The 20,989-nt window shown below is 41.0% G+C and overlaps 8 non-coding genes and 28 pseudogenes across 8 annotated transcripts; all 36 read left to right on the top strand.

Annotated features, from left to right (window-relative positions):
* The first annotated feature begins 4,791 nt into the window (after window positions 1-4,791).
* On the top strand, window positions 4,792-4,910 carry LOC114913131 (5S ribosomal RNA; annotated as a pseudogene).
* Window positions 4,911-5,202: 292 nt separating this feature from the next.
* Window positions 5,203-5,321, top strand: LOC114913789 (5S ribosomal RNA; annotated as a pseudogene).
* A 248-nt stretch (window positions 5,322-5,569) lies between these two features.
* On the top strand, window positions 5,570-5,688 carry LOC114913793 (5S ribosomal RNA). Its single transcript, XR_012138104.1, has one exon. It is a non-coding gene; the product is annotated as a 5S ribosomal RNA (ribosomal RNA).
* Window positions 5,689-6,347: 659 nt separating this feature from the next.
* Window positions 6,348-6,466, top strand: LOC114913772 (5S ribosomal RNA; annotated as a pseudogene).
* Window positions 6,467-6,714: 248 nt separating this feature from the next.
* LOC114913769 (5S ribosomal RNA) lies at window positions 6,715-6,833 on the top strand (annotated as a pseudogene).
* Window positions 6,834-7,082: 249 nt separating this feature from the next.
* Window positions 7,083-7,201, top strand: LOC140855087 (5S ribosomal RNA; annotated as a pseudogene).
* A 292-nt stretch (window positions 7,202-7,493) lies between these two features.
* On the top strand, window positions 7,494-7,612 carry LOC140855040 (5S ribosomal RNA; annotated as a pseudogene).
* A 249-nt stretch (window positions 7,613-7,861) lies between these two features.
* Window positions 7,862-7,980, top strand: LOC140855063 (5S ribosomal RNA; annotated as a pseudogene).
* A 624-nt stretch (window positions 7,981-8,604) lies between these two features.
* On the top strand, window positions 8,605-8,723 carry LOC114913126 (5S ribosomal RNA; annotated as a pseudogene).
* Window positions 8,724-8,972: 249 nt separating this feature from the next.
* On the top strand, window positions 8,973-9,091 carry LOC114913133 (5S ribosomal RNA; annotated as a pseudogene).
* Window positions 9,092-9,340: 249 nt separating this feature from the next.
* LOC114913137 (5S ribosomal RNA) lies at window positions 9,341-9,459 on the top strand (annotated as a pseudogene).
* A 292-nt stretch (window positions 9,460-9,751) lies between these two features.
* On the top strand, window positions 9,752-9,870 carry LOC114913138 (5S ribosomal RNA; annotated as a pseudogene).
* A 248-nt stretch (window positions 9,871-10,118) lies between these two features.
* Window positions 10,119-10,237, top strand: LOC114913148 (5S ribosomal RNA). The gene has a single exon (XR_003799165.1). It is a non-coding gene; the product is annotated as a 5S ribosomal RNA (ribosomal RNA).
* A 924-nt stretch (window positions 10,238-11,161) lies between these two features.
* On the top strand, window positions 11,162-11,280 carry LOC114913822 (5S ribosomal RNA). Its single transcript, XR_003799684.2, has one exon. It is a non-coding gene; the product is annotated as a 5S ribosomal RNA (ribosomal RNA).
* Window positions 11,281-11,529: 249 nt separating this feature from the next.
* On the top strand, window positions 11,530-11,648 carry LOC114913144 (5S ribosomal RNA; annotated as a pseudogene).
* Window positions 11,649-11,941: 293 nt separating this feature from the next.
* LOC114913130 (5S ribosomal RNA) lies at window positions 11,942-12,059 on the top strand (annotated as a pseudogene).
* Window positions 12,060-12,306: 247 nt separating this feature from the next.
* LOC114913125 (5S ribosomal RNA) lies at window positions 12,307-12,425 on the top strand (annotated as a pseudogene).
* A 249-nt stretch (window positions 12,426-12,674) lies between these two features.
* Window positions 12,675-12,793, top strand: LOC114913123 (5S ribosomal RNA; annotated as a pseudogene).
* Window positions 12,794-13,084: 291 nt separating this feature from the next.
* LOC114913823 (5S ribosomal RNA) lies at window positions 13,085-13,202 on the top strand (annotated as a pseudogene).
* A 248-nt stretch (window positions 13,203-13,450) lies between these two features.
* On the top strand, window positions 13,451-13,569 carry LOC114913124 (5S ribosomal RNA; annotated as a pseudogene).
* A 249-nt stretch (window positions 13,570-13,818) lies between these two features.
* Window positions 13,819-13,937, top strand: LOC114913134 (5S ribosomal RNA; annotated as a pseudogene).
* Window positions 13,938-14,227: 290 nt separating this feature from the next.
* LOC114913145 (5S ribosomal RNA) lies at window positions 14,228-14,347 on the top strand (annotated as a pseudogene).
* Window positions 14,348-15,857: 1,510 nt separating this feature from the next.
* Window positions 15,858-15,976, top strand: LOC114913149 (5S ribosomal RNA). The gene has a single exon (XR_003799166.1). It is a non-coding gene; the product is annotated as a 5S ribosomal RNA (ribosomal RNA).
* Window positions 15,977-16,224: 248 nt separating this feature from the next.
* Window positions 16,225-16,343, top strand: LOC114913140 (5S ribosomal RNA). The gene has a single exon (XR_003799164.1). It is a non-coding gene; the product is annotated as a 5S ribosomal RNA (ribosomal RNA).
* Window positions 16,344-16,593: 250 nt separating this feature from the next.
* On the top strand, window positions 16,594-16,712 carry LOC114913128 (5S ribosomal RNA; annotated as a pseudogene).
* A 249-nt stretch (window positions 16,713-16,961) lies between these two features.
* LOC114913135 (5S ribosomal RNA) lies at window positions 16,962-17,080 on the top strand (annotated as a pseudogene).
* A 291-nt stretch (window positions 17,081-17,371) lies between these two features.
* Window positions 17,372-17,490, top strand: LOC114913538 (5S ribosomal RNA; annotated as a pseudogene).
* Window positions 17,491-17,740: 250 nt separating this feature from the next.
* Window positions 17,741-17,858, top strand: LOC114913543 (5S ribosomal RNA). The gene has a single exon (XR_012138136.1). It is a non-coding gene; the product is annotated as a 5S ribosomal RNA (ribosomal RNA).
* A 246-nt stretch (window positions 17,859-18,104) lies between these two features.
* LOC114913536 (5S ribosomal RNA) lies at window positions 18,105-18,223 on the top strand (annotated as a pseudogene).
* A 291-nt stretch (window positions 18,224-18,514) lies between these two features.
* LOC114913533 (5S ribosomal RNA) lies at window positions 18,515-18,633 on the top strand (annotated as a pseudogene).
* A 249-nt stretch (window positions 18,634-18,882) lies between these two features.
* On the top strand, window positions 18,883-19,001 carry LOC140854887 (5S ribosomal RNA). Its single transcript, XR_012137981.1, has one exon. It is a non-coding gene; the product is annotated as a 5S ribosomal RNA (ribosomal RNA).
* A 247-nt stretch (window positions 19,002-19,248) lies between these two features.
* LOC140855048 (5S ribosomal RNA) lies at window positions 19,249-19,367 on the top strand (annotated as a pseudogene).
* A 249-nt stretch (window positions 19,368-19,616) lies between these two features.
* On the top strand, window positions 19,617-19,735 carry LOC140855092 (5S ribosomal RNA; annotated as a pseudogene).
* A 291-nt stretch (window positions 19,736-20,026) lies between these two features.
* Window positions 20,027-20,145, top strand: LOC114913530 (5S ribosomal RNA; annotated as a pseudogene).
* A 251-nt stretch (window positions 20,146-20,396) lies between these two features.
* On the top strand, window positions 20,397-20,515 carry LOC114913527 (5S ribosomal RNA). Its single transcript, XR_003799495.2, has one exon. It is a non-coding gene; the product is annotated as a 5S ribosomal RNA (ribosomal RNA).
* A 249-nt stretch (window positions 20,516-20,764) lies between these two features.
* LOC114912998 (5S ribosomal RNA) lies at window positions 20,765-20,883 on the top strand (annotated as a pseudogene).
* Window positions 20,884-20,989: the final 106 nt, after the last annotated feature.

Raw genomic sequence — 20,989 nt, forward strand, 5'->3', positions numbered from 1 at the left:
GGTATATAGGTAATATGTAAGAGTATATTTCACTGAGCGTGACCACTTTCAGAACACTTTGCTGTCAAGGACTGCTTTGATGGGATGTGGGTATAAATGTCCCTCGGACCTGAGGCTGCCTCGATAACTTGCAAGCAACTCACTGTGCTTTGACGCTGGACTACTCAAATTTTTAATTCGATGATGGAAAATTTTTGGGTACAGTCAAGTACTTATGATGTCTGAGTGTGAGTCAAGATGGGATTGACCATTTCAAGTAAAATTGGAGATGATGCATCACTATATTTCAATTCAGCAAAACTTTGGCCAAAGTAGGCCTAGTGAGGAGTCACAAGATTTTTAAGGTTGATACATGATATGGATCACTCTTCCAGGATTGACAGTTTAACCCTTAATCATCCTTAAGCATCAAGTGTCAAAGGAATGAATTATATGGTAATTATATCCACATGGGTTCTAGAGTGTTGCTGGGCATACATTCGGCCTATCCGGATGTTAGGTTCTACTGCTAGATAGTTACATCGATTAGTACAAAAATTATTCTTATGCTACCGACTTAGGTTCGAACCTATGAGGTCACACACATAGAAGTACCTGTTTGATCAAATGGCTGATCGACGATTATGAATCATTGAAGGGTTTAATTATCAATTTGATTGATGATTAATCCTTTACAAAGATTGTAAAAAAGTATTTACTAATGGTTGATAAATTAGAAGAATAATTAATTAACAATATGATTGTTAATTGGCTCAATTTAATTGAGCAATAGGGATTAGATTAGATCTAATTGAATTGAATTCAATTAGATTGATTTTGGATTGACTAGATGCATCCCTAATGAATAATAGGGCTTGTTCTAATTAATCTTAGAGATGCATGAATATGATTCAATTATTTTATATAGATTTTGATTGGATCAAATCTTATTGGATAATAGGCTTGGTTGGATTAAGTCCTATTATCAAATAGCTTCTCTGATATCCATCAAGAATCAATCCCGAGATCAATGAGATTTTAATCTAACTAATTATAAATTTTTTAATTGGGTCTTAATAATTAGGCTAGGACTCAATTAGTTAGTTTGTTATAACTAATTCCTAAGTTAGTTAGGATTGAGTCCAAGAATTAGTTAGAATTTGATCAAGATCTTGAATCCTATTTGGAATAGGACTTAACCAACTAAAACACCCCATGTGATATTAATTCCCACACCTCCACATCTATTCACCGTAAGAACTCTCCATGCCCCAAAGGATACTGCGCCCCTCCTTTCTTTCTTCCATGAGAAAAGAAGGTACATCTCCCCTCCTTTGTGGTCGCCCAAAAATTGGAGAAAGGGCGTCCAAGAGTTGGACGCCCCAACATCCACACCCCAACCCTTCTTCTTCTCTCCTCTTGAAAGGTATTTTGAGACTTTTTGTTGTTAATTTTTAGACATCAAAAAGAGACTTCTCTGCTGGTTATACAGCAAAAAATTAGAGAAAAAAAGTTCTTCCTAAAGAGAGAAAGATCAAGGAAGAAAAAGGATTTTCTTTCTTGTGCGCAGTCTTGAAGAAGAAGGAGTTCTTCTTTCAATTTTTTTTTATTTTTTTTAAGATGAACATCAGATTATATCTAATTTTTAATGTTAAAATTTAGAGAAAAAATATCAAAAAAATCTGGTTGGATGTTTGGAGCTTTCTAGAGTTCTAGATCAAGGAAGAAGATGTGTCTTCTTTTTTGTGCGCAACCTTAAAGGAGTTCTTCTTTCAGATTTTTTTTCTATTTTTTTCAAAATAAAAATTAGATTGAATCTAATTTTTAATATAAAAACTTATAGAAGAATTATCAAAAAAATTTAGTTGGATGTTTGGGGCTTCCTGGAGTTCTTGATTAAGGAGAAAAATGGAGAAGAAGAGAGAAGAACGGTTCTTCTCTTGGGTCTCTCCTTTGGATTCTTTTAGGGCTCAAGATCTCCTATAATTTTCAGCATGAAAAATTATATTAGATCTAATTTTTATCATAGAAAATCAAAGAAGAAAAGTTCTTCTTAAGGGTGTGAAAGGAAGAGAGAAAGGTTCTCTTTTATGCGTGAAAAATTGAGAAGAAAGGGTTCTTCTCTTGATCTCTATTATAAAGATCAGATGCATGGATCTAGGAAGAAAAGGAGGGGGTCTCCTTATTCTTCATCTTCATCATGTTCCTTTTAGATCATCCAAAGGATGGTGTCTTCGCAAGCTAGCACTCCCGAGGAGATCGATCAGCACAAGGGCTTCGTATGGATACCTATAGAGGTCGGATGTATGTGCGGCTGCCAAGCATCATGAAGAACCATCTACTATGGATTTTAGATGCAGTGATCTGCTATCCGTGCTCAGGTATGAAGTTTTGAATTCAATTAATATTTAGATATGATCTAAATATAAATTAGATATGTTCTATACTTACTAAATTTTAGATTTTAGATGTATACACATGCATATTAGTTTATGTCATAAATCCTGTATGGTGATTTAGATTTGATTTATACATGCATTGTAGATTAAATTATTTAATCTATGTATGTTTCGCTATAAATTTTTAAAAATCCATGCACATCACCCACCATGCTTCCCTTCACATCCCTCCTTTCTACATAAGATTAGGAGAGAGAAGCTCAATAAAAATGGGCTTAGATGATTAGGTTCAATTTGATTTAAACTGGATCCCAATTAAATTCAAATTGAGTCTGAATTGAATCAAATTCGAAAGGCTGTCAAACTTGATCCAATCAAGATTGAAATCTAAATCTGCTTTGGATAATTGAATCTAATTAGTATTAAATTAAATCAAACTTAATTAAATTAAATCTAATTTAAATTAATTAAGACTTGATCCATAATTTAATTAGCCTAAATTAAATTATAATACTTATAATTAAGTCTCTCTACTAACAATTAGCAATTGCTACATCTGTAATACTTACAAATTAATAGTTTTTAAATTCAAACCATCAATCTAATTGATAATTTGAACATGATCCAAGTCCTTAATCAGATCATGCTCCTTTTGTGTGTGACCCCTCAGGTTCTATTTTATCTAATAGTGAGACATACCGTGATCTTCATCATAGTATCATTAAAACTCTTTTCGATGAGTTGGAATGATTCTATCTCACTCTAACAAGGATCATTGATCCAAAAACGATCCTAGTGAGTTCTCATGATCCACCAGTGATGCCTAATAGCATGTAGTGGTAACCCAATAGAATAGAAAAATGAACCCCTAGATGAAGTTATCGTGTGATACAGTCCCTCTATCGTGTGTCCCAACTAGACGGAGGTCATGGAAAACTCGTCAAATCCCATCATCAGTCATATGTTAGATTGGCTCGACTCGAGTTTATCTATGAATCCTGTGAATTTTTTTTTTATTATTTACACTTGCTCTGGCCAGAGACTTTCTGAACTCAGTCTCGTGAATTACATAGGGCTACTCCTTTTCTATCAAGATCGATAGATTTTATCTAGGTGCATCCTACTTCAAACAGAGAATCTGAACCTACAATAGCTAACATACACAGTAAAGATCTGAATGGCTAGGGACCAAGAGAACGTGCAGTCAAACTAAGTAGCCTCGTAATGGTCGTACTCAGTATAAGTTATTCTCTAACAACTATCTGCACTCTCACCCTAGTGTTCCCACATAGCAGACTCAAAACCTATCTGTCCAGAAGGAAGGTGATCCATACATCGATCTTAAACTAAACCAAATCTGCTATATACTTGATCCCCATCTTCTGAAGATAGGCTTCAGTCTTTAACTGACTAAGTAACTTGGGCTGACCACATTTTTTGTGGAGTCTATTCTCTGTACTTAAAGAATAATGTCCTACAAGTCAATCGTATATGGGATGAGATCGGATATTTTCTGTAATTTATCTTTCAAACTCATATAATTGACATTGTTATTTAATGAAATAGGCTTCTTGATTCATTATATGCTACATCTTATTTTTATTTTTATGATTATAATGAATCCTATAGGTTTGGATAGTGATTTTAGGGCCGTGATAAGATCATGCTAATGAGATCTAAATTCTTGATAGCTATGACCTAAAATATTCTCAATCATTGGTTCATTGAGTTGGAGATCAATGATATCGATAAGACTGGCATGTCCTATGTATGCTCAGTGATGAGGATGGTGATCTCACAATCACTTGTATTGTGATACTAATACAAAGATGTGGATACTCATTAGAGAATGAGTTCATTGAATAGATCTACGAGAGAATATCTGATAGAGTCTTATTTACATATCAGCTAATGATTCTCTAGTGGGAGTTGTGTAAGTGATCTTTTGATCTGAGATTGTCATGGTACCTTGTATATATGAATCCATATTTTGATTCACTTCCTAACTTGATTCTCTGATCCTTGTGTGGGGTGTTCTGGATGTGGTAAAGTATGCATGGAGGTTGTGAGTAATCAATAAGAGATAAGTTACTCCTAATAAGGGGAACGAACATCCTATGTGATCTCATATATCGATGATTCTTGAAGTCTTTGGCCAAAACAAGATGAGAATTAATCTACTTTATTTTTAATTCAACACTTTTTTCCATAATTATTATGGGGATCTGTTTCTTCTGCCGTGGGTAACGTTTTCTCTTAAAAAAATAAATTGAATTTGGTGGCAGAAAGTGCCGTGCGGCTACGCAGGATCCACTTGAATGGTCCGGTACCCTATATACCTGGGCGTGGGAGGGTTACTGATGGCGTGCGACGGCCGCAATATTATACCTAAGAATTTCGAAGAGATAATGATGGGTGCGATCATGCCAGCACTAATACACCAGATCCCGTTAGAACTTCGTAGTTAAGAATGCTTGGGCGAGAGTAGCACTAGAATGGGTGAGCCCTTGAGAGGTCCACATATTGCATCTCTTTTAATCTTCATCCTTTTTATTTTTATTTCAAGACTTTTCTTTCCGTAATTTTTAATCTTTTTATTTTTATTTCAATACTTTTTTTCATAATTTTTATGGAGATCTCTTTGTTTTACCATGGTTAACGTTATCTCTCAAAAAAAAAATTGAGTCTGAAGACCCACAGTGCCGTGCGGGCTCGCTGGCCCACTTGATGGGTCCGGTACCCCACAGTCCTGGACAGTGGGAGGGTTACGGATGGCATGCAACGGAAGCTACGTTATATCTATGAATTTCGACAAGATCATGATGGGTGCGATCATACCAGCACTAATGCACCAGATCCCATCAGAACTCCACTGTCGAGCATGCTTGGGCGCGAGTCGTACTGAGATGGGTGACCCCCTGGGAAGTCCTCGTGTTGTACCCCTTTTAATCTTCATCCTTTTTATTTTTATTTCAAGACTTTTTTTTCATAATTTTTATAGAGATCTCTTTCTTCTGTCGCAGGTAACATTTTCTCTCAAAAAAAACAGAGTCTAGAGACCGATAGTGCCGTGCGAGCTCGCAGGACCCACTTGAAGGGTCCGATACCCAACCGGCCAGGACGGTGGGAGGGTTATAGATGGCGTGCAACGGCCACAACATTATATCAATGAATTTTGAATAAATCATTATGGGTGCGATCACACCAGTACTAATGCACCGGATCCCATCAGAACTCCGCAATTAAGCGTGCTTGGGCGAGAGTAATACTAAGATGGGTGACCCCCTGGGATACGTTCGTGTTGCATCCTTTTTAATCTTCGTCTATTTTATTTTTAATTCAATACTTTTTTCCATAATTTTTATGGAGATCTCTTTCTTCTGCCGTGGGTAACATTTTCTCTTAAAAAAATAAATTGAGTCTAGTGGCTGACGGTGCCGTGCGGCCACGCGGGATCCACTTGAAGGGCCCGGTACCCTATATGCCTGGGCGTGGGAGGGTTACTGATGGCGTGCGACGGCCGCTATGTTATACCTAAGAATTTCGAAGAGATCATGATGGGTGCGATCATGCCAGCACTAATACATCAGATCCCATCACAACTTCTTTGTTAAGAATGCTTGGGCGAGAGTAGCACTAGGATGGGTGACACCCTAGGAAGTCCTCATGTTGCATCTCTTTTAATCTTTATCCTTTTTATTTCTATTTCAAGACTTTTCTTTCCATAATTTTTAAGCTTTTTATTTTTATTTCAATACTTTTTTTCATAATTTTTATGGAGATCTCTTTGTTCTACCATGATTAACATTCTCTCTAAAAAAAAAACTGAGTCTGGAGACCTACAGTGCCGTGCAGACTCGCTGGCCCACTTGATGGGTCCGGTACCCTACAGTCCTGGACAGTGGAAGGGTTACAGATGGCGTGCAACGGAAGCTACATTATATCCACGAATTTCGATGAGATCATGAGGGGTGCGATCATACCAGCACTAATGCACCAGATCCCATCAGAACTCCACAGTCGAGTGTGCTTGGGTGCGAGTCGTACTGGGATGGGTGACTTCCTGGGAAGTCCTCGTGTTGTACCCCTTTTAATCTTCGTCCTTTTTATTTTTATTTCAAATTTTTTTTTCATAATTTTTATAGAGATCTCTTTCTTCTGCCGTAGGTAACATTTTCTCTTAAAAAAAAACTGAGTCAGGAGACCGACAGTGCCGTGCGGGCTCGCGGGACCCACTTGAAGGGTTTGGTACCCAACCGGCCAGGATGGTGGGAGGGTTAGAGATGGCGTGCAACGGCCGCAACGTTATATCAATGAATTTTGAATAGATCATTATGGGTGCATTCACACCAGCACTAATGCACCAGATTCCTTCAGAACTCCACAGTTAAGCGTGCTTTGGCGAAAGTAGTACTAAGATGGATGATCCCCTCGGAAGTCCTCGTGTTGCATCCTTTTTAATCTTTGTCTATTTTATTTTTAATTCAACACCTTGTTCCATAATTTTTATGGGGATCTATTTCTTCTGCCGTGGGTAACTTTTTCTCTTAAAAAAATAAATTCAGTCTGGAGGCAGACAGTGCCATGCGGCCATGCAGGATCCACTTGAATGGTCCGGTACCCTATATGCTTGGGCGTGGGAGGGTTACTGATGGCATGCGACGGCCGCAATGTTATACCTAAGAATTTTGAAGAGATAATGATGGGTGCGATCATGCCAGCACTAATACACCGGATCCCGTCAGAAATTCATAGTTAAGAATGCTTGGGCGAGAGTAGCACTAGAATGGGTGAGCCCCTGAGAAGTCTACATGTTGCATCTCTTTTAATCTTCATCCTTTTTATTTCTATTTCAAGACATTTCTTTCCATAATTTTTAAGCTTTTTATTTTTATTTCAACATTTTCTTTCGTAATTTTTATGAAGATCTCTTTGTTCTGCCATGGTTAACGTTCTCTCTCAAAAAAAAAACTGAGTCTGAAGACCCACAGTGCCGTGCGGACTCACTGGCCCACTTAATGGGTCCGGTACCCTACAGTCCTAGACAGTGAGAGGGTTATAGATGGCGTGCAACGGAAGCTACATTATATCCACGAATTTCGATGAGATCATGATGGGTGCGATCATACCAGCACTAATGCACCAGATCCCATCAGAACTCCACAGTCGAGCATGCTTGGACGTGAGTTGTACTGAGATGGGTGATCCCCTGGGAAGTCTTCGTGTTGTACTCCTTTTAATCTTCGTCCTTTTTATTTTTATTTCAAGATTTTTCTTTCATAATTTTTATAGAGATCTCTTTCTTCTGTCCCAAGTAACATTTTCTCTCAAAAAAAAACTGAGTCTGGAGACCGACAGTGCCGTGCGGGCTCGCGGGACCCACTTGAAGGGTCCGGTACCCAACTGGATAGGACGGTGGGAGGGATATAGATGGCGTGCAATGGCCACAACGTTATATCAACAAATTTCAAACAAATTGTTATGGGTGCGATCACATCGGTACTAATGCATCGGATTCTATCAGAACTCAGCAGTTAAGCGTGCATGGGCGAGGGTAGTACTAAGATGGGTGACCCCCTGGGAAGTGTTCATGTTGCATCCTTTTTAATCTTCATCTATTTTATTTTTAATTTAACACTTTTTTCCATAATTTTTATGGGATCTCTATCTTCTGCGGTGGGTAACATTTTCTCTTAAAAAAATAAATTGAGTCTAGAGGCAGACGGTGCCGTGCGGCCACGTGGGATCCACTTGAAGGGTCCGGTACCCTATATGCCTGGGCGTGGGAGGGTTACTGATGGCGTGCGATGGCCGCTACGTTATACTTAAGAATTTCGAAGAGATCATGATGGGTGCGATCATGCCAGCACTAAGAATGCTTGGGCAAGAGTTGCACTAAAATGGGTGACCCCCTAGGAAGTCCTCATGTTGCATCTCTTTTAATCTTCGTCCATTTTATTTCTATTTCAAGGCCTTTTTTTCCATAATTTTTAAACTTCTTATTTTTATTTCAACATTTTTTTTCGTAATTTTTATGGAGATCTCTTTGTTCTGCCATGGTTAACGTTCTCTCTAAAAAAAAATGAGTCTGGAGACCTACAGTGCCGTGCGGGCTCGCTAGCCCACTTGATGGGTCCGGTACCCTACAGTCCTGGATAGTGGGAGGGTTACAGATGGCGTGCAACGGAAGCTACGTTATATCCATGAATTTCGATGAGATCATGATGGGTGCGATCAAACTAGCACTAATGCACCAGATCCCATCAGAACTCCACAGTCGAGCGTGCTTGGGCGCGAGTCATACTGGGATGGGTGACCCCCTGGGAAGTCCTTGTGTTGTACCCCTTTTAATCTTCATCCTTTTTATTTTTTATTTCAAAACTTTTTTTTCATAATTTTTATAGAGACCTCTTTCTCCTACCGCAGGTAATATTTTCTCTAAAAAAAAATAGAGTCTGGAGACCGATAGTGCCGTGCGGGCTCACGAGACCCGCTTGAAGGGTCCGGTACCCAACCGGCTAGGACGATGGGAGGGTTAGAGATGGCGTGCAACGGCCTCAATGTTATATCAAAGAATTTTGAATAGATCGTTATGGGTGCGTTCACACCTGCACTAATGCACCGGATCCCTTCAGAACTCCGCAGTTAAGCATGCTTGGGCGAAAGTTGTACTAGGATGGATGATCCCCTAGGAAGTCCTCGTGTTGTATCTTTTTTAATCTTCGTCTATTTTATTTTTAATTCAACACTTTTTTTCACATTTATTATGGGGATCTATTTTTTCTGCCGTGGGTAATATTTTCTCTTAAAAAAATAAATTGAGTCTGGAGGTAGACAGTGCCGTGCGGCCACGCGGGATCCACTTGAATGGTTTGGTACCCTATATGCCTGGGCGTGGGAGAGTTACTGATGGCGTGCGACCGCCGCAACATTACACCTAAGAATTTTGAAGAGATCATGATGGGTGCGATCATGCCAGCACTAATACATTGGATCCCGTCAGAACTTCGTAGTTAAGAATGCTTGGGCGAGAGTAGCACTAGGATGGGTGAGCCCCTGAGAAGTCCACATGTTGCATCTCTTTTAATCTTCATCCTTTTTATTTCTATTTCAAGACTTTTGTTTCCATAATTTTTAAGCTTTTTATTTTTATTTCAACACTTTTTTTCATAATTTTTATGAAGATCTCTTTATTCTACCATGGTTAACGTTCTCTCTCAAAAAAAAAACTGAGTCTGAAGACCTACCATGCCGTGCGGACTCGCTGGCCCACTTGATGGGTCCGGTACCCTATAGTCTTGGACAGTGGGAGGGTTACAGATGGCGTGCAACAGAAGCTACGTTATATCTATGAATTTCGATGAGATCATGATGGATGCAATCATACCAGCCCTAATGCACCAGATCCCATCAAAACTCCACAGTCGAGCATGCTTGGGCGCGAGTCGTACTGGGGTGGGTGACCCCCTGGGAAGTCCTCGTATTGTACCCCTTTTAATCTTTGTCCTTTTTATTTTTATTTCAAGACTTTTTTTCATAATTTTTGTAGAGATCTCTTTCTTCTGTCGCAGGTAACATTTTCTCTCAAAAAAAAACTGAGTTTGGAGACCGACAGTGCCGTGTGGGCTCGCGGGACCCACTTGAAGGGTCCGGTACCCAACCAGCCAGGATGGTGGGAGGGTTATAGATGGCGTGCAATGGTCACAACGTTATATCAACAAATTTTGAATATATCATTCTGGGTGCGATCAGACCAGCTCTAATGCACTGGATCCCATCAGAACTCCACAGTAAAGCGTGCTTGGGTGAGAGTAGTACTAGGATGGGTGACCTCCTGAGAAGTCTTCGGGTTGCATCCTTTTTAATCTTCATCTATTTTATTTTTAATTCAACACTTTTTTCCAAAATTTTTATGGAGATCTCTTTCTTCTGTCATAGGTAATATTTTTTTTTAAAAAAATTGAGTCTGGAGACCGACAGTGCCGTGCGGGCTCGCGGGACCCACTTGAAGGGTCCGGTATCCAACCGACCGGGCTTAACTTGGGCTGAAACAGGGGATCGGCAAGTCCCCTTCTTTTGACCAGCCGTTCATGCCACAGCCGACACGGCAAAGGCCGATTGCAAAGGGGGCAACCCTCATGGGTTCGGAGAGGCCAAATCGGTGGTTGGCGGTGACCACCGACGTCAGAAAATCGAAGAAAAATGGGCAAAAATAGAGGTTCTTCTGCAACAAAATCTAACAACTCCAGTCATCGGCGAGCATGCACACCGGCATGGGAAGGAAAGGGGAGAAGAGAGGAAGGAGGAGGAGGCTCACCTTCGACGCCGGTGAGGCTTTCCGACGAGAAATTGGATGGGCACAGGTAGGGTCTCCGCGGGGGTTTTCTGACGATTGCCGCTGACTGGATATCAGATCTTTGATGAGTGAAAGAGAGGGGGGTTCTCCTACTTAAATAGAGCCAGAGGGGGGGCTCTTTTCAACTCCGATTGGGAACCGGCGAGAGGAGGAAGAAGACTCCCGAAGGGGGTTCTCCACTATTTTTTTTTTCTATTTTATTTTTAATTCAACACTTTTTTTCATAATTTTTATGGAGATCTCTTTCTTTTGCTGCAGGTAACATTTTTTTTTAAAAAAAAACTGAGTATGGAGACCGACAGTGCCGTGCTGGCTCGCGAGACCCACTTGAAGGGTCCGGTACCCAACCGGCCAGGATGGTGGGAGGGTTACAGATGGCGTGCAACGGCCGCAACGTTATATCAACGAATTTTGAACAGATCATTATGGATGCGATCACACCAGCACTAATACATCGGATCCCATCAGAACTCCGTAGTAAAGCATGCTTGGGCGAGATTAGTATTAGGATGGGTGACTCCCTGGGAAGTCCTTGTGTTGCATCCTTTTTAATCTTCGTCTATTTTATTTTTAATTCAACACTTTTTTTCATAATTTTTATGGGGATCTCTTTCTTCTGCCATGGATAACGTTTTCTCTTAAAAAAATAAATTGAGTCTGGGGGCAGACAGTGCCGTGCGGCCACGTGGGATCCACTTGAGGGGTCCGGTACCCTATATGCCTGGGCATGGGAGGGTTACTGATGGCATGCGACGGCCGCTACGTTATACCTAAGAATTTTGAAGAGATCATGATGGGTGCGATCATGCCAGCACTAATATACCAGATTCCGTCTGAACTTCATAGTTAGGAATGCTTGGGCGAGAGTAGCACTAGGATGGGTGACCCCCTGGGAAGTCCTCATGTTGCATCTCTTTTAATCTTCATCCTTTTTATTTCTATTTCAAGACTTTTCTTTCCATAATTTTTAAGATTTTTATTTTTATTTCAATACTTTTTTCTGTAATTTTTATGGAGATCTCTTTGTTCTGCCATGGTTAACGTTCTCTCCCAAAAAAAAAACTGAGTCTGGAGACCTACAGTGCCGTATGGGCTCGTTGGCCCACTTGATCAGTCCGGTACCCTACAGTCCTGGACAATGGAGAGGGTTACAGATGGCGTGCAACGGAAGTTCCGTTATATCCACAAATTTCGATGAGATCATGATGGGTGCGATCATACCAGCACTAATACACCAGATCCCATCAGAACTCCACAGTCGAGCGTGCTTGGGCGCGAGTCGTACTGGGATGGGTGACCCTTGGGAAGTCCTCATGTTGTACCCCTTTTAATCTTCATCCTTTTTATTTTTATTTCCAGAGTTTTTTTCATAATTTTTATAGAGATCTCTTTCTTCTACCGCAGGTAACATTTTCTATAAAAAAAAATTGAGTCTGGAGACCGACAGTGCCATGCAGGCTCGCAGGACCCACTTGAAGGGTCCGGTACCCAACCGGCCAGGACGGTGGGAGGGTTATAGATAGCGTGCAGTGACCGCAACGTTATTTCAACAAATTTCAAACAAATCGTTATGGGTGCGATCACACCAGCACTAATGCATCAGATCCCATCAGAACTGCACAGTAAAGCGTGCTTGGGCGAGAGTAGTAATAGGATGGGTGATCCCCTGGGAAGTCCTCGTGTTGCATCCTTTTTAATCTTCGCTTATTTTATTTTTAATTCAATATTTTTTTCCATAATTTTTATGGGGATCTCTTTCTTTTGCCACGGGTAACGTTTTCTCTTAAAAAAATAAATTGATTCTGGAGGCAGACAATGCCGTGTGGCCACGTGGGATCCACTTGAAGGGTCCGGTACCCTATATGCCTGGGCATGGGAGGGTTACTGATGGCGTGCGATGGCCGCTACATTATACCTTAGAATTTCGAGGAGATCATGATGGGTGTGATCATGCCAGCACTAATACACCGGATCCCATCAGAACTTCGTAGTTAAAAATGCTCGGGCGAGAGTAGCACTAGGATGGGTGACCCCCTAGGAAGTCCTCATGTTGCATCTCTTTTAATCTTCGTCCTTTTTATTTCTATTTCAAGACTTTTCTTTCCATAATTTTTAAGCTTTTTATTTTTATTTTAACACTTTTTTTTGTAATTTTTATGGAGATCTCTTCATTCTGCCATGGTTAATGTTCTCTCTAAAAAAAAAACTGAGTCTGGAGACCTACAGTGCCGTGCGGGCTCGCTGGCCCACTTGATGGGTCCGGTACCCTACAGTCCTGGACAATGGGAGGGTTACGGATGGCGTGCAATGGAAGCTACGTTATATCCACGAATTTCGGTGAGATCATGATGGGTGCAATCATACCAGCACTAATGCACCAGATCCCATCAGAACTCCACAGTCGAGTGTGCTTGGGCGCGAGTCGTACTGGGATGGGTGAGCCCTGGGAAGTCCTCATGTTGTACCCATTTTAATCTTCATCCTTTTTATTTTTATTTCAAGACTTTTTTTTATAATTTTTATAGAGATCTCTTTCTTCTGCCGCTGGTAACATTTTCTCTCAAAAAAAAACTGAGTCTGGAGACCGACAATACCGTGCGGGCTCGCGGGACCCACTTGAAGGGTCCGGTACCCAACCGGCCAGGACGGTGGGAGGGTTATAGATGGCGTGCAACAGCCATAACGTTATATCAATGAATTTCGAATAAATCATTATCAGTGCGATCACACCAGCACTAATGCACCGAATCCCATCAATACTCCACAGTTAAGCGTGCTTGGGCGAGAGTAGTACTAGGATGGGTGATCCCCTGGGAAGTCCTCGTGTTGCATCTTTTTTAATCTTCGCCTATTTTATTTTTAATTCAACACTTTTTTCCACCATTTTTATGGGGATCTCTTTCTTTTGCCACAGGTAACATTTTCTCTTAAAAAAATAAATTGGGTTTGGAGGCAGACAGTGCCGTGCGGCCACGCGGGATCCACTTGAAGGGTCCGGTACCCTATATGCCTGGGCGTGGGAGGGTTACTGATGGCGTGCGATGGCCGCTACATTATACCTAAGAATTTTGAAGAGAACATGATGGGTGCAATCATGCCAGCACTAATACACCGTATCCCGTTAGAACTTCGTAGTTAAGAATGCTTGGGCAAGAGTAGCACTAGGATGGGTGACCCCCTAGGAAGTCCTCATGTTGCATCTCTTTTAATCTTCGTCCTTTTTATTTCTATTTCAAGGCTTTTCTTTTCGTAATTTTTAAGCTTTTTATTTTTATTTCACCATTTTTTTCATAATTTTTATGGAGATCTCTTTGTTCTGCCATGGTTAACGTTCTCTCTAAAAAAAAAACTAAGTCTGGTGACCTATAGTGCCGTGCGGGCCCACTGGCCCACTTAATGGGTCCGGTACCCTACAGTCCTGGACAATGGGAGGGTTACAGATGGCGTGCAATGGAAGCTACGTTATATTCATGAATTTCGATGAGATCATGATGGGTGCGATCATACCAGCACAAATGCACCAAATCCCATCAGAACTCCATAGTCGAGCATGCTTGGGCGCGAGTCGTACTTGGATGGGTGACCCCTTGGGAAGTCCTTCGTGTTATACCCCTTTTAATCTTCATCCTTTTTATTTTTATTTCAAGACTTTTTTTTCATAATTTTTATAGAGATCTCTTTCTTCTACCACAAGTAGAGCCGTCAAAACAGACTGGTCCGGCCCGTGGAGGGCCGGCCCTTCACAAACCGGGCCCATTAGGGCGGGCCAAAAAAGCCCTTTTGATACACGGGCCATCAAATAGGCGGCCCAGCCCTAGCCCTTATAAATGAAGGGCCTAAACGGGCCGGCCCTTATAGCTCACCAAAAAAATTAAAATAATTATAAAAATTATAAAAATTTAAAAATTATAATAAATTAAAAATCTCTCAAACATAATACTTCATCAAATAAATAAATAAAATCAATCCCTACATCAAAATTTTAAAACACCAAAAGTAAACATGAAAAAATTCCAAAATTTTTGTAATAATATCATAATCACCATTCTCCATAAGAAAAAATACCACAGACTAATTGAACTCCATAAAATCAAACAAACCAAGAAGTAATAAATATTGTTCAAATAACATTAAGTCCAACTATTGAAATTCAGTTCCTGTTCTTAAGATTTTTGCCAATATTTCATTAATCAATAATCATCCTCATCTTCATCAATTATAACATTAGAAACTTGACGATCTTGTTTTGGCAAATTTGCATCAATTTTTGTAGTTGAATCATCATCTTCATCTACAATCCACAAGTAACAAATAACAAAGATCAATAAATAGTTAGAAAAAATCTATTTTGCATCCAACTAAATTCAAATTCTTATCTTAAATTATAAAAAAAGATATTACCATCATGAATAAAGCCATGTAACCAATTACAGGTGTAAATGAGAGCTTGCACATGATCACCAAGGAGGCAGCATCTATATTTATTTAAAACACGAGCACCAATGCTAAAAGCTGATTCGCTAGCCACTGTAGTGATTGGTATGCTTAGTATATCACAAGCCATTTGAAGAAAGGAGGGAGTAATAATGATCAGATGGGTAGTGGGAAGATGAACAGGGACTAAGGCTTGAAAAAAATGATTTAAGTTATTAGACATTAATGATGGAAGTAATGACTAATGAGGCGTAGAAATGAGAAAAAAGATATTTTAGAAATAATTGGTTATTTACTGATTACTTTAAGTGATTAAGTTATTTTAAAATAATTTTTTTAAAAAAATAGGCTGGCCCGCGAGCTAGACGGGCCAGCCTTTCATGGGATGGGCCATAAACGAATCGGGCTAAAAAGCCCTTTTGTTAAACGGGCTGCTAAAACACTGGCCCAGCCCTACTATTTTAAGGGCCTAAACGGGTCGGCCCACGGGCCAAGGCCTGTTTTGATGGCTCTAGCCGCAGGTAACATTTTCTCTCAAAAAAAATTGAGTCTGGAGACTGACAGTGCCGTGCGGGCTTGCGGGACCCACATGAAGGGTCCGGTATCCAACCGGCCAGGATGGTGGGAGGGTTATAGATGGCATGCAACGGCCGCAACGTTATATCAACGAGTTTCGAACAAATCGTTATGGGTGCGATTACACTAGCACTAATGCACAAGATCCCTTCAGAACTCCGTAGTTAAGTGTGCTTTGGCGAGAGTAGTACTAGGATGGGTGACCCCCTGGGAAGTTCTCGTGTTGCATCTTTTTTAATCTTCATCTATTTTATTTTTAATTCAACACTTTTTTTCATAATTTTTATGGAGATCTCTTTCTTCTGCCGCAGGTAACATTTTTTTTAAAAAAAAAATTGAGTCTGAAGACCAACAGTGTCGCGCGGGCTCGCGAGACCCACTTGAAGGGTCCGGTACCCAACCGGCCAGGACGATGGGAGGGTTACAGATGGCGTGCAATGGCCGCAACGTTATATCAACAAATTTCAAACATATTGTTATGGGTGCGATCACACCAGCACTAATGCATCGGATCCCATCAGAACTCCGCAGTTAAGCATGCTTGGGCGAGAGTAGTACTAGGATGGCTGAACCCTTGGGAAGTTCTCGTGTTGCATCCTTTTTAATCTTCGTCTATTTTATTTTTCATTCAACACTTTTTTTCATAATTTTTATGGAGATCTCTTTCTTCTGCCACAGGTAACATTTTCTCTTAAAAAAATAAATTGAGTCTGGAGGCAGACAGTGTCGTGCGGGCTCGCGGGACCCACTTGAAGGGTCCGGTACCCAACCGGCCAAGACGATGGGAGGGTTACAGATGGCGTGCAACGGCTGCAATGTTATATCAATGAATTTTGAACATATTGTTATAGGTACGATCACATCAGCATTAATGCATCGGATTCTATCAGAACTCCACAGTTAAGCATGCTTGGGCGAGAGTAGTACTAGGATGGATGACCCCCTGAGAAGTTCTCGTGTTGCATCCTTTTTAATCCTCATCTATTATATTTTTAATTCAACACTTTTTTCCATAATTTTTATGGGGATCTCTTTCTTTTGCCGCAAGTAACATTTTCTCTTAAAAAAATAAATTAAGTCTGGAGGCAAACAGTGCCGTGCGGCCACGCGGGATCCACTTGAAGGGTCCAGTACCCTACATGCCTTGGCATGGGAAGGTTACTGATGGCGTGCGACGGCCGCTACGTAATACCTAAGAATTTCGAAAAGATCATGATGCGTGCGATCATGCCGGCACTAATACATCGGATCCCATCTGAATTTCGTAGTTAAGAATGCTTGGGCGAGATTAGTAATAGGATGGGTGACCCCTTGGAAAGTCCTCATGTTGCAACCCTTTTAATTTTCGTCCTTTTTATTTCAATTTTAAGACCTTTTTTTCCATAATTTTTAAGCTTTTTATTTTTATTTCAACACTTTTTTTCATAATTTTTATAGAGATCTCTTTCTTCTGCCATGGTTAATGTTCTCTCTCAAAAAAAAATTGAGTCTGGAGACCTATAGTGCCGTGCGGGCTCGCGAGCCCACTTGATGGGTCCGATACCCTACAGTCCTGGATGGTGGGAGGGCTACAGATGACGTGCAACGGAAGCTACATTACATCCATAAATTTTGAAGAGATCATGATGGGTGCGATCATACCAGCACTAATGCATCAGATTCCATCAGAACTCCGCAGTCGAGCATGCTTGGGCGCGAGTCATACTCGGATGGGTGACTCCCTTGGAAGTCCTCATGTTGCACCCCTTTTAATCTTTGTTCCTTTTATTTTTATTTCAAGACTTTTTTTTCATAATTTTTATGGAGATCTCTTTCTTTTACCGTAGGTAAAATTTTTTCTCAAAAAAAAAACTGAGTCTGGGGACCGATAGTGCCGTGCGGGCTCGCAGGACCCACTTGAAGGGTTCGGTACCCAACCGACCAGGACGGTGGGAGGGTTACAGATGGCATGCAATGACCGCAATGTTATATCAATGAATTTTGAACAAATCATTATGGGTGCAATCACACCAGCACTAATGCACCAGATCCCATCAGAACTCCGCAGTTAAGCGTGCTTGGGCGAGAGTAGTACTAGGATGGGTGACCCTTGGAAATTTCTCATGTTGCATCCTTTTTAACCCCCTCTATTATATTTTTAATTCAACATTTTTTTCCACAATTTTTATGGGGATCTCTTTCTTCTGCCGCGGGTAACGTTTTGTCTTAAAAAAAAATTGAGTCTGGAGGCAGACAGTGCCGTGCGGCCACGCGGGATCCACTTGAAGGGTCCGGTACCCTATATGCCTGGGCATGGGATGGTTACTGATGGCGTGTGACGGCCGCTACATTATACCTAAGAATTTTAAAGAGATCATGATGGGTGAGAGCATGCCAGCACTAATACATCGGATCCCATCAAAACTTCGTAGTTAAGAATGCTTGGGCGAGAGTAGCATTATGATGGGTGACCCCCTGGGAAGTCCTCATGTTGCATCTCTTTTAATCTTCATCCTTTTTATTTCTATTTTAAGACTTTTCTTTCCATAATTTTTAAGCTATTTATTTTTATTTCAACACTTTTTTCATAATTTTTATGGAGATCTCTTTATTCTGCCATGGTTAATATTCTCTCTCAAAAAAAAAACTGAGTCTGGAGACCTACAGTGCCGTGCGGGCTTACTGGCCCACTTGATGGGCCCGGTACCCGACAGTCCTGGACAGTGGGAGGGTTACAGATGGCGTGCAACGGAAGCTACATTATATCCATGAATTTCGATGAGATCATGATGGGTGAGATCATACCAGCACTAATGCACCAGATCCCATCAGAACTCCACAATCGAGCATGCTTGGGCACGAGTCGTACTGGGATAGGTGACCCCCTGAGAAGTCATCGTGTTGTACCCCTTTTAATCTTCATCATTTTTATTTTTATTTCAACACTTTTTTTTCATAATTTTTATAGAGATCTCTTTCTTCTGCCGCAGGTAATGTTTTTTCTCAAAAAAAAACCGAGTCTGGAGATCGATAGTGCCGTGCGGGCTCGCGGGACCCACTTGAAGGGTCCGGTATCCAACCGACGAATATGGTGGGAGGGTTATAGATGGCGTGCAACAGCCGTAACGTTATATCAACGAATTTCGAATAAATCATTATGATTGCGATCACACCAGCACTAATGCATCGGATCCCTTCAGAACTTCGTAGTTAAGCGTGCTTGGACGAGAGTAGTACTAGGATGGGTGATCCTCTGGGAAGTCCTTGTGTTGCATTCTTTCTAATCTTCGTCTATTTTATTTTTAATTCAATAATTTTTACCACAATTTTTATGGAGATCTCTTTTTTCTGCCGCAGATAATATTTTTTTAAAAAAAAAACTGAGTCTGAAGACCGATAGTGCCGTGCATGCTTGCGGGACCCACTTGAGGGGTCCGGTACCCAGCCGGCTAGGATGGTGGGAGGGTTATAGATGGCGTGCAACGACCATAATGTTATATCAATGAATTTCGAACAAATCATTATGGTCGTGATCACACCAGCATTATTGCACCGGATCCTATCAGAACTTCATAGTTAAGCGTGCTTGGGCGAGAGTAGTTCTAGGATGGGTGACCCCCTACGAAGTCCTCGTGTTGCATCTTTTTTAATCTTCATTTATTTTATTTTTAATTCAATACTTTTTTCCATAATTTTTATGGGGATCTCTTTCATCTGCCGTGGGTAACATTTTCTCTTAAAAGAATAAATTGAATCTGGAGGCAGACAGTGCCGTGTGGCCACGTGTGATGCACTTGAATGGTCCGGTACCCTACATACCTTGGCGTGGGAAGGTTACTGATGGCGTGCGACGGCCGCTACGTTATACCTAAGAATTTCAAAGAGATCATGATGCGCGCGATCATGCTGGCACTAATACATCGGATCCCATCTGAACTTCATAGTTAAGAATGCTTGAACGAGAGTAGTAATAGGATGGGTGACCCCCTGGGAAGTCCTCATGTTGCATCCCTTTTAATCTTCGTTCTTTTTATTTCTATTTCAAGACCTTTTTTTTCATAATTTTTAAGCTTTTTATTTTTATTTCAATATTTTTTTTCATAATTTTTATGGAGATCTCTTTCTTCTTCCATGGTTAACATTCTCTCTCAAAAAAAAACTGAGTCTGGAGACCTACAGTGCCGTGCGGGCTCGCGGGCCCACTTGATGGGTCTGGTACGCTACAGTCCTGGACGGTGGGAGGGCTACAGATGGCGTGCAACGGAAGCTACATTATATCTACGAATTTTGAAGTGATCATGATGGGTGCGATCATACCAGCACTAATGCACCGGATCCCATCAGAACTCCGCAGTCGAGCATGCTTGGGCACGAGTCGCACTGGGATGGGTGACTCCCTTGGAAGTCCTCGTGTTGCACCCCTTTTAATCTTCGTCCCTTTTGTTTTTATTTCAAGACTTTCCATTCATAATTTTTATGGAGATCTCTTTCTTTTGCCGCAGGTAACGTTTTTTCTTAAAAAAAAAAATTGAGTCTGGAGACCGACAGTGCCGTACGAGAGCGCGGGACCCACTAGAAGGGTCCGGTACCCAATTGACCAGAATGGTGGGAGGGTTACAGATGGCGTGCAATGGCCACAACGTTATATCAACGAATTTTGAACAAATAATTAATTTTGCGATCACACCAGCACGAATGCACCGGATCCCATCAGTACTCTGCAGTTAAGCGTGCTTGGACGAGAGTAGTACTAGGATGGGTGACCCCTTGGGAAGTTCTTATGTTGCATCCTTTTTAATCCTCATCTATTATATTTTTAATTCATCACTCTTTTCCATAATTTTTATAGGGATCTCTTTCTTTTGCTGCGGGTAACATTTTCTCTTAAAAAAATAAATTGAGTCTGGAGGCAGACAGTGCCGTGCGGCCACGCAGGATCCATGCGAAGGGTCCGGTACCCTATATGCCTGGGCGTAGGGGGGTCACTGATGGCGTGCGACGGCCGCTACGTTATACCTAAGAATTTCGAAGAGATCATGATGGGTGCGATCATGCCGGCACTAATACACAGGATCATGTCAGAACTTCGTAGTTAAGAATGCTTGGGCGAGAGTAGCACTAGGATGGGTGACCCCTTGGGAAGTCCTCATGTTGCATCTCTTTTAATCTTCGTCATTTTTATTTCTATTTCAAGACTTTTCTTTCCGTAATTTTTAAGCTTTTTATTTTTATTTCAAAACTTTTTTTCATAATTTTTATGGAGATC

This window comes from Elaeis guineensis, chromosome 1 (genome assembly GCF_000442705.2).
Source record: "Elaeis guineensis isolate ETL-2024a chromosome 1, EG11, whole genome shotgun sequence".
NCBI lineage: Eukaryota > Viridiplantae > Streptophyta > Magnoliopsida > Arecales > Arecaceae > Elaeis > Elaeis guineensis.